The sequence below is a fragment of the Panthera leo genome, chromosome B4, assembly GCF_018350215.1.
Source record: "Panthera leo isolate Ple1 chromosome B4, P.leo_Ple1_pat1.1, whole genome shotgun sequence".
Taxonomy (NCBI): Eukaryota; Metazoa; Chordata; class Mammalia; order Carnivora; family Felidae; genus Panthera; species Panthera leo.
In genome coordinates, this window is record NC_056685.1 from 66,426,677 (window position 1) to 66,438,782 (window position 12,106).

Here is a 12,106-nt window from a genome sequence, read left to right on the forward strand (position 1 = left end):
CATAAAATACCTAGGAATAAATCTAACCAAAGATGTAAAAGATCTGTATGCTGAAAACTATAGAAAGCTTATGCAGGTAATTGAAGAAGATATAAAGAAATGGAAAGACATTCCCTGCTCATGGATTGGAAGAATAAATATTGTCAAAATGTCAATACTACCCAAAGCTATCTACACATTCAATGCAATCCCAATCAAAATTGCACCAGCATTCTTCTCGAAACTAGAACAAGCAATCCTAAAATTCATATGGAACCACAAAAGGCCCCGAACAGCCAAAGTAATTTTGAAGAAGAAGACCAAAGCAGGAGGCATCACAATCCCAGACTTTAGCCTCTACTACAAAGCTGTCATCATCAAGTCAGCATGGTATTGGCATAAAAACAGACACATAGACCAATGGAATAGAATAGAAACCCCAGAACTAGACCCACAAACGTATGGCCAACTCATCTTTGACAAAGCAGGAAAGAACATCCAATGGAAAAAAGACAGTCTCTTTAACAAATGGTGCTGGGAGAACTGGACAGCAACATGCAGAAGGTTGAAACTAGACCACTTTCTCACACCATTCACAAAAATAAACTCAAAATGGATAAAGGACCTGAATGTGAGACAGGAAACCATCAAAACCTTAGAGGAGAAAGCAGGAAAAGACCTCTCTGATCTCAGCCGTAGCAATCTCTTACTCGGCACATCCCCAAAGGCAAGGGAATTAAAAGCAAAAGTGAATTACTGGGACCTTATGAAGATAAAAAGCTTCTGCACAGCAAAGGAAACAACCAACAAAACTAAAAGGCAACCAACGGAATGGGAAAAGATATTTGCAAATGACACATCGGACAAAGGGCTAGTATCCAAAATCTATAAAGAGCTCATCAAACTCCACACCCGAAAAACAAATAACCCAGTGAAGAAATGGGCAGAAAACATGAATAGACACTTCTCTAAAGAAGACATCCGGATGGCCAACAGGCACATGAAAAGATGTTCAACGTCGCTCCTTATCAGGGAAATACAAATCAAAACCACACTCAGATACCACCTCACGCCAGTCAGAGTGGCCAAAATGAAGAAATCAGGAGACTATAGATGCTGGAGAGGATGTGGAGAAACAGGAACCCTCTTGCACTGTTGGTGGGAATGCAAATTGGTGCAGCCGCTCTGGAAAGCAGTGTGGAGGTTCCTCAGAAAATTAAAAATAGACCTACCCTATGACCCAGCAATAGCACTGCTAGGAATTTATCCAAGGGATACAGGAGTACTGATGCATAGGGGCACCTGTACCCCAATGTTTATAGCGGCACTCTCAACAATAGCCAAATTATGGAAAGAGCCTAAATGTCCATCAACTGATGAATGGATAAAGAAATTGTGGTTTATATACACAATGGAATACTACGTGGCAATGAGAAAAAATGAAATATGGCCTTTTGTAGCAACATGGATGGAACTGGAGAGTGTGATGCTAAGTGAAATAAGCCATACAGAGAAAGACAGATACCATATGGTTTCACTCTTATGTGGATCCTGAGAAACATAACAGAAACCCATGGGGGAGGGGAAGGAAAAAAAAAAAAAAAAAAGAGGTTAGAGTGGGAGAGAGCCAAAGCATAAGAGACTGTTAAAAACTGAGAACAAACTGAGGGTTGATGGGGGGTGGGAGGGAGGGCAGGGTGGGTGATGGGTATTGAGGAGGGCACCTTTTGGGATGAGCACTGGGTGTTGTATGGAAACCAATTTGACAGTAAATTACATATATTAAAAAAAAAAAAACAAACAAACAAAAAAAAAGAAATCCAGAGTTTTGATATATAATTGTTTTCTTCAGTTCAGTAAAAATAATAAGTGTTAATTAAATATATATATGGATTCCTGTCCTCAAGGTGTTTCCTGGGGGTGGGGGGGGGGTGGGTAGGGCAAGAGGGAGTGTAAAGATTTATATACACCACACAAATACTGAATTCTATGTCACAAGATAATTATGTGCCAAAATGCCTGAAACAGATAGAAAGTGCCATAGAGTGGCGGTAAAAAAAGAGAAGACTAGAAGAGGCTAGAGTAAGCTGGAAAATGTCGTAAAAAAAACTGAGAAGTATAACTTTCCTTAGGTAGATGAGTAGCAAACAGAAAAATGTGCAAAGAAGAACAGGCAGGAGCGAGTAAGATACATGCCAGGGGATGGGCCTGATTGGACTACAGAATTTTTGCTGGAAATTAAAAGGTAGATTTGGACTAGAGGTGTGGGCATTTAGGTATATGTGTTTAGAACAGATCTAGGAAGGAAAGAGGCCACTGCAGTTCAATTACCAGAGCATATGCAACACGTATAGGGCCAGCTGTCTGATTCACTGCATTCAGCATGCTTTCGTTGCAAAGGAATACTGCCAACGAGGCACTCTGGGTAATGGCAGATCAGCTTTTGCTGTTAGCAAAGTTGTACCAATGTTGGTTTTCTTTTTTCTGAGCCTGATTTTCTTTTAAATTTCTTTTAGCTTTCTGAGCTTTAATTTTCTTATCTTCTTTTAGAGAAGTATTTTCTGACATTTTTTCAAGTACCTATTTTAGGTTTGCTTTGAAGAAAGAAAGCTTTTAGAAATTTGGTCATTGTTACCAATGATGTATACCTGAACCTTACATAAGTTAAATGATTTTCATTTCTTATTTGAGATCTGAATCTTTTTCTTTTGATCTGTTCAACAGCACTCATAGACCTAACTCATACCAGCCACGATGTTTAATTAAAGCCAAAATTTAATAGACACCAGCTTGACTAACAAAAAATAATTACATTATGAATTTTAACCTTAATAGAACTTCATTAAAACAGAACATTAAAATATTCTGAGGAATAAGAAAGGAAGTTGAAAGCTTGCCTTCACGACCTACTTGAACTCAACCCTATCAGGCTTTTCTTACTTCATCTTACATCGAATTACATTTTTTATGTGAGAATAATTTCTCATTTATTGATTGCCTATGCATCAGATCCTGTTATATCTTTTCAAAAACCTTCTTTCATGCAATCATCTGAACAACTCTGTAGATAAGAATTATGAGAAACTGAAGCCCAGCAAAGTTCTATAACTTTCCCAATCAGCTGGTTGGGTCAGCTGCTCTGATTCCAAATCCATGACTGTCTTCACTGCCCCATGATGCTTCCGTCATAGGAAATTATAGTGTGATTGCCAATGTGTTACCAATTAGTTTCAAGTAACTTCTTAATATTAATCTTTAAACTGGAAAGGCATTCCTACATTAATAATCTGTCTTTTCTAAAGAAGTAGAAGTAAAAACTACCTTCAAAATAATCTTCCAATATGTTTAGAAAAATTCCTATATCCAAACTGCTGTGGTCCCAATCCATAAATAAACGGCAAAGAAGGAGCTGAGTACTAAAGATGAGCTATTCAGCAGTTATTCACATTTTCTATTGATTGAGGTCTGTTTGACTCATAATTTTGTATGTATTAATTAGAGAGAAAAAAAAATTCCTTGTCAACCGAAAAGTTTATTAGTACCGAGCAAGGACTTGGGTACTAGGCAAAGACATGGCTAATTCTCCTCAGTCTTAAACAAACAAATCATCAGATTCTTTATTCTACCCAAAGTCATTCAATTAGAAAGATGCACTTAACTCAGAGGTTAAAGAAATAATTTCTGAGAAATAGGAAGAATTAATTTGCTTTCCATAAATTAAATTTATTTTCAAGTTGACACTTCTCAACACAGCTGTTTTCAGAGATGGAAGAATTTTATTACCCCGATTTGATAATAATTTCAAAGGTTTGATTGCATTTTTCCATTTGTGTTTGGCTTTCAAAAAGCCTAAGTTTCACAGCAGGAAGCAGATTTACTTACAAACATTTCCTCATTGATCAACATTTCTTCAGTATTCAAACAGACCACACTCTCCTGGGAAATGAAGTATTCAGACAGGCAAAATTCTTGCATTTCTTAGGCTTTCTTAAAGCTTGGCACATGGGGCATTAAGAGCTTTGGTGGGTTCCATGAAGTAGTAGAAAAGGCATTGCTCTGTGCTGAACACCTGCACCCTGACTCCAGCTTTGCTCCCCAGGACCAGCTGTGTGACTTTAAGAAAGCCAGCTCATGTCTCTAGGACTCCATTTTCTCATTCAATCAACAAAGGGGCTGGACAGGATTCTCACTGAATTCTCTTCTCCTCTATGATTGGCTACAGTGAGCCTCACACCAATTATGTGTAGACTCTGGAAACACAATGCCTTTTAATTCAAAGCTCAAAAGCTGAGTAAGTGTTTTTCACTTTTGCAGCCTGATAAGCTTCGGGAGAATTGTATTTGGATTCACCCTGAAGTTTCCTTGGAAATTCAAGGACTTCTAATGAGACACATACCTCATGACTCAAGATGTGATATTTGCCTAAATTTTTTTCTTAGTAACAAATGTAGGAGGAAGCTATAAAAAGCTGAGTGGGAGAAACATTCTTAAATTAGCTGCAATAGTGGTACTGGTTAGTCACAGGAAACCTAAATTACATAGAAACTCGAAGCAACACTAGACGTTTGTCAAAACTGGACAGAGCACATATACAAGACTGATTGCTTTCTCACCCTATGATGTAAACTATGGCTTCAGAAACTGAAAGTGCAGGAGTCAAACTAAAAGAGGACCAGAAAATGGGAAGAAGACAGAAAATGAGCCTATAATTTCCTTTGAGCCAGAAAAATGTCTCTGAGGGGAAAAAAGGCAAGTAAAAAAAAATCAAGAATTTCAGACTAAAATGTATAATCAAAGAACTCAGCTCCTACCGATATTCTGTTAAATAGTTTTCTGCTCTGTTAAGCTTATAAAATCAACTGATCAATGACAGAAGAAACTGGGATTAAAGAGACTAGATCTCTTACAGACATCTATGTTCAGCGTTAGCTAAGACAACTAACAGTTCGACTCGTTTAACTTACCAGGAGAAGCACCTAAATAAGGTAACTGCTTACCTGACACAGGATTAACAAACTTGTGAGCTGTCAAGTTTTAAGTCATGTAAAATATACCACTCCTACTATTTCGCATTCAGTGGTATTTCAGAGCTTCCCAGAAAATGTTTGATTTATTTTCTTATGAGACGTGCACAGAAGGTATGTAACTAGGCAGGCCTGGTGTCATTGTCCCTCTCTGCACGTGAGAAATCCAAGGCCAGGAAGGCTTAAGCAACTTTGTCAAGTTCCTACTATCAGTGAGAGGCAGAGGTGGGACTCCAACTTACGCCCTCTGAGTAAATTCCCCAAACTGACTTGGTGAGAATATATGCTTTAACATCCACTTGTACGGGTGCCTTGTTTTGTTTTGTTTTGTTTTGTTTTTAAGTTTATTTATGTATTTTGAAAGAGAGAAAGCGTGAATGGGGGAGGAGCAGAGAGAGGGGTAGAGAGAGAAAATCCCAAACTGGCTCCACATTGTCAGTGCAGAGCCCCATGATGTGGGGCTCGAACTCACGAACCATGAGATCAGGACCTGAGCCAAAATCAAGAGTTGGCCACTTAACCAGCTGAGTCGCCCAGGTTCCCAGGCACGCAGGCACAATGTAAAACAACCGTGCCTTGTTTTATGCTTTTGTATGGACCAAACAATTAGCTGTATAGTTTTCCAGGGTTCAATCCTGTTGCTAAACTTTTTTTTTTTTTTTTTTTTTTTAATTTTTTTTTCAACGTTTTTTATTTATTTTTGGGACAGAGAGAGACAGAGCATGAACGGGGGAGGGGCAGAGAGAGAGGGAGACACAGAATGGGAAACAGGCTCCAGGCTCCGAGCCATCAGCCCAGAGCCTGACGCGGGGCTCGAACTCACGGACCGCGAGATCGTGACCTGGCTGAAGTCGGACGCTTAACCGACTGCGCCACCCAGGCGCCCCGCTAAACTTTTTAAAAGGATTGAACAGAGCCACTTGGGTGGCTTAGTCGATTAAGCATCCGACTTTAGCTGAGGTCATGAACTCGCGGTTCGTGGGTTTGACCCCGAGTCGGGCTCTGTGCTGACAGCTCTGAGCCTGGAGCCTGCTTCAGATTCTGTGTCTCTCTCTCTCTCTCTGTCCCCCTCCCACTCGTGCTCTCTTTCTATCTTTCTCTCAAAAATAAATAAGTATATACGTTTTTAATTTTAAAGGATTGAATAGTGACCAAAAGTACAAAGTCTCCCCTCCCCTTTGGGTGGCATCACTTCCCTTTACTCCCATTCACAAAAGACACTATTCCGTGTAGTGTGTGATCAGGCAATGGCAAAACCAGCGATAAATCTGGTTCAGGGAAAGAATAGTACAAATATATCTTCCAACTGCTGAGCAAGGAGACACCATAGAAATCAACTTCCTCGTAACTGGCCTCTAAAAATTGAAACAAGAGTTACCCTTGCTGCTTTCCCTCCCTGAATGTTCCAGCAGCCTGATCTTCCTCTGACCACTGTGGCTGTTCCCGCAGTGTCTGTGTGTGATTGATGACATGATCGTTTTGAAGGGCTTAGTGTCATGGGGTAAACTCCCTAGTCTAGATAACAAATTAAATGACTGACTAGTACCCCTGGTTTGTGTGCTGCCTATTCACTGAAGCAGGAGGTGAAAAGATAAAGCCACTGCTGTTGCCCACGCTGCGTCACATGCAGCTTATTTCCTAGGAAACTCCCAGGCATAAAAGGAAGCAGCTTATTAGAGATGGGCAAATGCGTGTTGTTTAAATGCGAGCTTTCTAATCCTTTCCTTTTCTCCCACTCCTAATTTCAAAACCACTGGCAAGCATTGATTATAAAATGTCACTGGCACTTTGCTGCTAATCTATGATAAATGTCTATTTAGGGCTCCTGCTTTAGAGCACTTCAGGGTAAATACACTACTAACTTTTTAAAATATCTTACTTTAAATCTACCTTGAAAGGTGAATAAAAAGAGTAAGTTAATTAAGCGGGTTTCATCTCAATGTGATCTCTAGCTAGGATTCAAGGGCAGACCTGACATTGAATGGCACAAAAGTTATACTGCGCAGATGATAGATATGTGACTTTTGCCATGATCTAATTTATCTGGATAGTCTGGTAACTCCTGGGATCTGACTGGCAGGATGGCTCCACTGCCACCTGCCAAGATTACACGAGATCTCTGAGAGCACTTGAATGGAAGCCTGACAAACCTCGGCTCAATTTCATAGATAGCAATCATATGGTTAGAAGTTCTGCCCTTCGCCTGGGTGGCTCAGTCGGTTGAGCGTCCGACTTCGGTTCAGGTCACGATCTCGCAGTCCGTGAGTTTGAGCCCCGCGTCGGGCTCTGGGCTGATGGCTCAGAGCCTGGAGCCTGCTTCTGATTCTGTGTCTCCCTCTCTCTCTGCCCCTCCCCCATTCATGCTCTGTCTGTCTCTGTCTCAAAAATAAATAAACGTTAAAAAAAATTTTTTTTTAAAAAGTTCTGCCCTTATTATGCATGCAAAACTACCAAGAGAACAAGAAAGAAAGCAGACATCAGGTCTATTTTTTCAATTTCAATTGGCTCAATAAGAAAGAGTGGTAAAAGCTCTTGGATCAAGATGTTGAATTGAGCATCTATCTTTCCTTTCCCTCTACTCAAATTCCAGTACAATTATAATAAAAAAAGCTCAAAAAGTAATCTAATCACTAATGGTGCTGGGGAATAGGGGTGACACATCAACAAGCTCATGATTGAAAACATTTATGTAACACGGAGAGCAGACGGGATTTTATTCATGAATAACCAGAGTTGAGAGAGACATCATGCAGAAAGTATACATTGGAATGATCTAGTAGGGACCAGAGATGTTCCTCTGGCTGAGTTCTTAGCGACTCAACCTCAATCAACATAGGCAGTTATGAAATAGAGTGTGATGGGGCAAACATCAAAGTTTTTATTTAAGAACAGTTCATGTAAGAGTTGCTCAATTTTAGCGGCTCTTTTGTTTTAGCCCATCTTCCGTTCATGAGTAACAACAGAGTCTGCACCAGGCAAACACAGAATTTCTCTCTGAAGAAATGGAACTAGCCTTCAGAAAACAAACTCTCCAAACTTTTGAACCATTGTCTGTGCCGTGAATGGTTATGGGTATGGTGACAGTAAGACTTACTGCTCAGGGGCACCTGGGTGGCTCACTCAGTTAAGCAACGGACTTCAGTTCAGATCATGATTTCATAGTTTGTGGGTCCGAGCCCCACCTTGGGTTCTATGCTGTCTATGCTGGCAGCACCCCCTTCAGATCCTCTGTCTCCCTCTCTCTCTGTCCCTTCCCTGCTCATGCAGAGAGACCCTCACTCTCAAAATTAAGTTAAAACATTAAAAAAAAAAAAAAAAAAGACTTCCTGTTCAAGCCCGAACACTGGGACAACAAGGGGAAACTGGAAACACTGAGGACAATCGCATGCATACAGTCACAGCATACAGCTATGTGGGTCTGCAGATACTGATTTTCTCAGCTTTTGGGAAGCTGAGGCAAGGAAAGGGCCCAGGCCAAGCCGAGTAGCCTCAGCCTGTTTGCCACAACATGTCACCAAATGTTGTCATTTCCTGTGTGTGTTATGCCAAAAAGTACATATACTGGGATCACTGGTTTGGAGCAAAAATCACACACTCATGGCCCTGTAGCATGTTTCCTTTGACTATGAAGAATTTTTACAAGATTGGATCAGGGGTTGGCAATCAGGAAGTTGTATATAAGCATCAGACTTTTTCATTCTTCCTGAGAAAACAAAAAAGAGTATCTGTTCATGCCATATCCACATTCCATCCTAGAAACAATCTAATGTGGCAAAATTCTCTCCTCAGGAAACTTCACTTATTTATTCATCTAACTTGTTCATTCCAGGTGGTCATTTAAATGTGTTTCTACTGTCAGTAGACACCGCAGAGGAAATCCCTCTACAATTCTAAGATGAACAAGCAAATCAACTGAATTCACCTCACTTCCTTTCCATATCATTCTATGTATTACTCCGTATCATTCTCTTCATGGCCCTTAACCACCCTCTAAAACTACCCAGCCTGTTTGTTTGTATGTTGACTATCTCCTCAGTATAAAGTTCTCTCCATAAGAAGAATGATTTTAACTGTTGGTCATTCCTATATACCTTACATACACCTAATACAGAGCCTAAAACAGAGGAAGCACTTCATAAATGTATTTTTTTAGTGGCATGGAAACAATGACTAGACTTGAAATACAAGTAAAGATGGTTAAAAGTGCCTCTCTCAGCACGGAGACACAAGAGGTGAGGATGAAGGATGATCTTTCATCTATTAATTTTAAACAAATGCATACAACTTTTTTATTATTGCATGCATATATTATTTTTATAAAAATTTGAAAAACAAAGAATGGAAAGCAATTATTCACTGAGTTAAAACAACCATTGTTCCCTAAGGTTTGGATTCCTCTCTAATACAAAAACCTAAAATGTACATCTCTAAGGAAGCCAGAGCTTTTACCTAAGTGACCCAAGTAACTAGTCGTTGGCTTGTTTGTTTACACATTTGGCCTCGGCCTCTTCCATCTGGCTGAAAAGTAGACTAGTTCCAAGTATGGATTCTAGAGTCAAATAGCCCTGGATTCAAATCTTTGTTCTGCCACTTGTCACCTGTATATCTTCAGCTTTATATGCATTAATTAGTCCTCAACCATAAAATGAGTTCACATAGAAAAGCAATTAAGTATGCATGCCTGGCACATCAAGTGCTCAATAATTATCAGTTACATTAATAATTATATATAATTTATTATTATATAAGTAATTTATAAGTAATTTATTATAAGTAATAAATAAGTAATTTTTGTTAATGTTTATTTATTTTTGAGTGAGAGATACAGAGTATGAGCAGGGTAGGGCCAGAGAGAGACAAAGACATAGAATATGAAGCAGGGTCCAGGCTCTGAGCTGTCAGCACAAAGCCTGATGCGGGGCTCAAACTCACAGACTGCGAGATCATGAGCTGAGCCAAAGTCGGATGCTTAAACGACTGAGCCACCCATCTAGGTGCCACTACATGTTCAAGCAATTTAAATCTCTGAAAGAAAGGACAGGTTGGCATCTTTTCCATGACCCTTTTTTAAATTTTTTTTTTAACGGTTATTTATTTTTGAGACAGGGAGAGACAGAGCGTGAACGGGGGAGGGTCAGAGAGAGAGGGAGACACAGAATCTGAAACAGGCTCCAGGCTCTGAGCTGTCAGCACAAAGCCGGACGCGGGGCTTGAACTCACGGACCACGAGATCATGACCTGAGCCGAAGCCGGATGCCTAACCGACTGAGCCACCCAGGCGCCCCTCCATGACCCTTAATTGAGCACCAACTACATACTAGTGGCTGTAATGAACTCTGGGGAGTCAAACAAACGTAAGACAAAGATGAGACTGTGAACACGTTTAGATCTACTTTTGTCATGATTTCAGATTTCTAAAGGTGAAAATTAAAGGTGGGAAATAACTAGAGCTGCTTTGGGTACTGATTTGTCACCTTCCTCCACACAACTCTGGAATTTCGCTTCTATACTACCTTCTCAATCTCTATTTGTTTTTTGAATATATGAATTTTAAAATTAGTTACTCAACTCTCTTGCATCAGTATGTAGACATAAATTAATTTTAAAATATTAGTCCCACATTCTACTTCTGTCAGGTCTCAGGCACTCAAGTAGAATAAGCTTAGGGAAAAAAAAAAAAAGAAATTGCTGAGAGGCAATGTAAACTGTGCAATGCCAACAAGAGCAGTTAAAGGAAAAGGTTCTTTATAAAATTAGGAGCTTCCTAGAAGTAAATGGTTTCTTGTGCTATACTAAACAAAATAGTCTATAGACATTAGCGAAGAAAAAAGGAAGGCGCTATACCAAAACAAAATAGTCTATAGGCATTAGCTAAGAAAAAAGGAAGAAATGATATTTTAAAGATGCTAGTTCCATACTCAGTATATTTCTATTTTTTTATGATCCATCTTTTATAAAATAGAAACAGGTGAGCTTTAATTCAATATGTCACACTTCCTGCAACCTCTGTCTCCTATGTCAAGTCTCTAAACATTAAAGAAAATATATTTTTGGGGTGCCTGGGTGGCTCAGTCAGTTAAGTGTCCAACTTCGGCTCAGGTCATAATCTCACAGTTTGTGGGTTTGAGCCCTACATCGGGCTCTGTGACTGACAGCTCAGAGCCTGGAACCTGTTTCAGATTCAGTGTCTCCCTCTTTCTCTGCTCTTCCCCTGCTCGTGCTCTGTCCCTCTCTCCCTCTCTCTCTTAAAAGTAAATAAACAATAAACATATTTTTAAGAAAATATTTTTTATAAGGAAAATTACAAGAGGTCCCCCTAGTGAACATTAACCAAAGAGAATTTGGAAACAGAAAAAGTGGAGGGATCTGATTAGATGAGAAAACATGCAGTAGAAATCTCTTGCAAAAGGTGTACATGGCTCCAAGCAAGCCCTGAACAATATTGGGTTCTGGGGCCAGCACCAGAGGGACTCCGGGAGATATTTCTGTAAAAACCACCAAGTGGATTGACTTTTCCAGATCTCTGCACCATGTCAACAAAAGCACTCCCCATCAGCAACAGGGTCACTTGTTCCAGGTGGAGACATACCTAGGAGAAGCAAGTAAGGTTCCAGAAGACTGGTGACACTCGGAAGATATGAGAAACTCACATGCCTAAAAGAATAATAAAAACTAACGTACTCTCTCAGGAACACATTCTTCCTGGCCCACTCCACCCCATTCTTGGCTGGTGCAGCTACCCTCCAGTTTGCCACAATCTCTGTCACCCACATTACTTGTTTATTTTAGCAGCCCAGCCCCATAGGCATTTGGAGTTGGGCCCCCTGCACTGAAAGACCACAGGGCATTCTCTGTGGGGTCTTAAAAGGCACAGTGAATAAAAATGGGGTATAACAAAAACATCACATGTTTTTGTGTTGATCAAGTGACAGACTGAACTGCCAAGAGCCCCATCAGATAAAGTAACTGGTCTTAACCTTAAGACCTTCTAAACCAATGATTTGATTTTCTGTGTCCAAAAATAACTGTGTGAACCATCTAACAATAAACAGAAAGAATTATATGGGAGGACTCTCAGACTTTCTGCAAAGATGAGCTCATTC